General features: G+C 43.5%; 1 pseudogene; it reads left to right on the forward strand.

Moving 5' to 3' along the window:
- Window positions 1-3,551: 3,551 nt before the first annotated feature.
- Window positions 3,552-4,298, forward strand: LOC116625597 (annotated as a pseudogene).
- The last annotated feature ends 396 nt before the right edge of the window (window positions 4,299-4,694 follow it).

Below are 4,694 nucleotides of genomic sequence, written 5' to 3' on the forward strand. Positions count from 1 at the left end.
AAACAAATGAAAGTGAAAACACAACTATTCAAAATCTTAGGGATGCAGCAAGAGGATGCAGCAGTCCTAAGCGGAAAGTATATAGCAATACAAGCCTTTCTCAAGAAACAAGAAAGGTCTCAAGTACACAACCTAACCCTACACCTAAAGAAGCTGGAGAGAGAACAGCAAATAAAGCCTAAATCCAGCAGGAGAAAAGAAATAATAAAGATCAGAGCAGAAATCAATGAAATAGAAACCAAAAGAACCATAGAACAGATCAACGGAACTAGGAGCTGATTCTTTGAAAGAATTAACAAGATCGATAAACCCCTGGCCAGACTTATCAAAAAGAAAAGAGAAAGGACCCAACTAAATAAAATCATGAATGAAAGAGGAGAGATTACAGCCAACACCAAAGAAATACAAACAATTATAAGAACATATTATGAGCAACTATATGCCAGCAAATTAGATAATCTGGAAGAAATGGATGCATTCCTAGAGATGTATCAACTACCAAAACTGAACCAGGAAGAAATAAAAAACCTGAACAGACCCATAACCACTAAGGAAATTGAAGCAGTAATCAAAAATATCCCAACAAACAAGAGCCCAGGGCCAGGTGGCTTCCCAGGGGAATTCTACCAAACATTTAAAGAAGAATTAATACCTATTCTTCTGAAACTGTTCCAAAAAATAGAAATGGAAGGAAAACTCCCAAACTCGTTTTATGAGGCTACCATTACCTTGATCCCAAAACCCGACTAAGACCCCATCAAAAAGGAGAATTACAGACCAATATCCCTGATGAACATGGATGCAAAAATTCTCACCAAAATACTAGCCAATAGTATCCAACAGTACATTAAAAGGATTATTCACCACGACTAAGTGGGATTTATCCCTGGGCTGCAAGGTTGGTTCAACATCTGCAAATCAATCAATGTGATACAATACATTGATAAAAGAAAGAACAAGAACCATATGATCCTCTCCACAGATGCAGAAAAAGCATTTGACAAAGTACAGCATCCTTTCTTGATCAAAACTCTTCAGAGTATAGGGATAGAGGGTACATACCTCAATATCATAAAAGCCATCTATGAAAAACGCAAAGCAAATATCATTCGCAATGGGGAAAAACTGAGAGCTTTCCCTCTAAGGTCAGGAACGCGGCAGGGATGTCCACTATCACCACTGCTATTCAACATAGTATTAGAAGTCCTAACCACAGCAATCAGACAACAAAAAGAAATAAAAGGCATCCAAATTGGCAAAGAAGAAGTCAAACTCTCACTCTTTGCAGATGAAATGATACTTTGTATGGAAAACCCAAAAGACTCCACCCCAAAACTGCTAGAACTCATACAGGAATTCAGTCAAGTGGCGGGATATAAAATCAATGCACAGAAATCAGTGGCATTCCTATACACCAACAACAAGACAGAAGAAAGAGAAATTAAAGAGTCGATCCCGTTTACAATTGCACCCAAAACCATAAGATACCTAGGAATCAATCTAACCAAAGAGGCAAAGAATCTGTACTTAGAAAACTATAAAATACTCATGAAAGAAATTGAGGAAGACAGAAAGAAATGGAAAAACGTTCCATGCTCATGGATTGGAAGAACCAATATTGTGAAGATGTCAATGCTACCTAGAGCAATCTACACATTTAATGCAATCCCTATCAAAATACCATCAAATATTTTCAAGGAAATGAAACAAATAATCCTAAATTTTGTATGGAGCCAGAAAAGACCCCGAATAGCCAGAAGAAGGTTGAAAAAGAAAAGCTAAGCTGGTGGCATCACAATTCCGGACTTCAAGCTCTATTAACTAGCTGTCATCATCAAGACAGTATGGTACTGGCACAAAACCAGACACATAGATCAATGGAACAGAATAGAGAGCCCAGAAATGGACCCTCAACTCTATGGTCAACTAATCTTCGACAAAGCAGTAAAGAATGTCCATTGGAAAAAAGACAGTCTCTTCAACAAATGGTGTTGGGAAAATTGGATAGCCACATGCAGAAGAATGAAACTGGACCATTTCCTTACACCGCACACAAAAATAGATTCAAAATGGATGAAAGACCTAAATGTGAGACAGGAGTCCATCAAAATCCTAAAGGAGAATACAGGCAGCAACCTCTTCGACCTCAGCCGCAGCAACTTCTTCCTGGAAACATCGCCAAAGGCAAGGGAAGCAAGGGCAAAAATGAACTATTGGGACTTCATCAAGATAAAAAGCTTTTGCACAGCAAAGGAAACAGTCAACAAAACCAAAAGACAACCGACAGAATGGGAGAAGATATTTGCAAATGACATATCAGATAAAGGGCTAGTATCCAAAATCTATAAAGAACTTATCAAACTCAACACCCAAAGAACAAATGATCCAATCAAGAAATGGGCAGAAGACATGAACAGATATTTTTCCAAAGAAGACATTCAAATGGCCAATAGATACATGAAAAAGTGCTCCACATCGCTCGGCATCAGGGAAATCCAAATCAAAACCTCAATCAGATACCACCACACCAGTCAGAATGGCTAAAATTAACAAGTCAGGAAACGACAGATGTTGGTGGGGATACGGAGAAAGGGGAACCTTCCTACACTGTTGGTGGGCATGCAAGCTGATGCAGCCACTCTGGAAAATAATACGAAGGTTCCCCAAAAAGTTGAAAATAGAGCTACCATACAATTCAGCAATTGCACTACTGTGTATTTACCCCAAAGATACAAATATAGTGATCCGAAGGGGTACGTGCACCCCAATGTTTATAGCAGCAATGTCCACAATAGCCAAATTATGGAAAGAGCCAAGATGTCCATCAACAGATGAATGGATAAAGAAGATGTGGTATATATATACAATGGAATATTATGCAGCCATCAAAAACAAAACGAAATCTTGCCATTTGCAACGACATGGATGGAACTAGAGGGTATTATGCTACGTGAAATAAGTCTATCAGAGAAAAACATGTATCATATGACCTCACTGATATGAGGAATTCTTAATCTCAGGAAACAAACTGAGGGTTGCTGGAGTGGTGGGGGGTGGGAGGGATGGGGTGGCTGGGTGATGGACATTGGGGAGGGTATGTGTTATGGTGAGTGCTGTGAATTGTGTAAGACTTGAATCACAGATCTGTACCTCTGAAACAAATAATATATTATATGTTAAAAAAAAAAAAAAGAAGGAGATAGCAGGAAGGGTAAAGTGAAGGGGGGGAAATCGGAGGGGGAGACGAACCATGAGAGACTACGGACTCTGAGAAACAAACTGACGGTTCTAGAGGGGAGGGGGGTGGGAGGATGGGTTAGCCTGGTGATGGGTATTAAAGAGGGCACGTTCTGCATGGAGCACTGGGTGTTATGCACAAACAGTGAATCATGGAACACTACATCAAATAAATAAATAAATAAATAAAAGGGGGAAAAAAGTTAAGCAGCAGAAAAAAAAAACACTTTGTTGCTACAAAATGTTAACCATCATCTGAACTTTCAGCAAGTTATAACCACTGATCACAGATCACCATAACAAATATAATAGTAATGAAACAGTTTGGCTGTTTCACTGTGCAAGGAGGCCTAGTGGGAGCCAGAGCCCCCCAGGGAGGAGCTGTGCAGCAACTGGCACCCACCAGGGGAGGGGCAGTGGCAGCGGCTGGAGCCAGGACAGGAGGTGAGTGGAGCCCCAAGGCTGAGTTCGCAATGAAAATGAGCACACAGAGCAGCTGCCCCTGGCAGGGGGCGGGCGCCTCCGTCTCCCCGCTGCGCCCGGACCTGGGCTTCCTCTGCTCCAGCCTCCGTGGACCTGCACTGCTGCAGCAGGTGCTGGGGCGGCTGGTGTGGGCCCTGACTGCCCAGCCGTAGCACCTGTACCTGGCCTGTGGCCGGGTCATGTTCATTGCTGTCTTCCTGTGGCTGGTGACAATTGTCTTCTACATCCTCTGCCTGTTTCAGCTGCATGTGAGGTTGTATATGGTGCCCCGGCCCCTGGTGTTAAAGACATTTAACGTGGGCACCACCATTCTTGACATTACGGCCTTCAACACCTGCTCTGCTGTCCTTGAGCTGAGGGTCCTGAAGGGCACCCTGCTGAATAACCATTGTACAGTTCCCTCTTTCTTCGCATGTTTAGTGATGATTGCCCATGGAGTGAGTGCTTTCTTCAGCTTCCAGGCCTGGCAGGGCGTGGGCAGAAATGCAGCCACCAGTCACATGGCTGGTGGCTACACCCAGACCACCTGTGCCATAGCCAGGTCCCATTGTGGGCCGGCCCACAAGCCAGGGGCCTGAGACCTTGGTAGAGTCGGCCTGGAAGGGACTAAACTTGCTCTGCTCTGCTCATCAGACTCCTGCTCACCCAGCACTCCTGAGGCACCAGGATCCCTCCTCTGGTTTGGCACAAGTCTGTGTGCACATGGGCTGGAAAGAGGCCAATGGCTGACAGCACCTGCCTCTCCCCCACATTTAGTGGAAGGTGAGGGGGTACACAGGGCTCTCAGTGTCTCTGCTTTGTCTTTAGTAGACAAAGGCTGGGGCCCAGACTTCTCACCAACACTAAATACACTAACAAGGACTCTAGACCTGCAGCCCCTGACCCACCACAGAAAAAGCCTAACAAACCACGTGTGTTTATCTTAGTCTTTGTGTCCAAACTGCAGAGCATGCTCTTGGATCCTGTCTGATTCC

Source organism: Phoca vitulina, unplaced genomic scaffold, assembly GCF_004348235.1.
Source record: "Phoca vitulina isolate PV1807 unplaced genomic scaffold, GSC_HSeal_1.0 scaffold80, whole genome shotgun sequence".
In the NCBI taxonomy this organism is placed as follows: domain Eukaryota; kingdom Metazoa; phylum Chordata; class Mammalia; order Carnivora; family Phocidae; genus Phoca; species Phoca vitulina.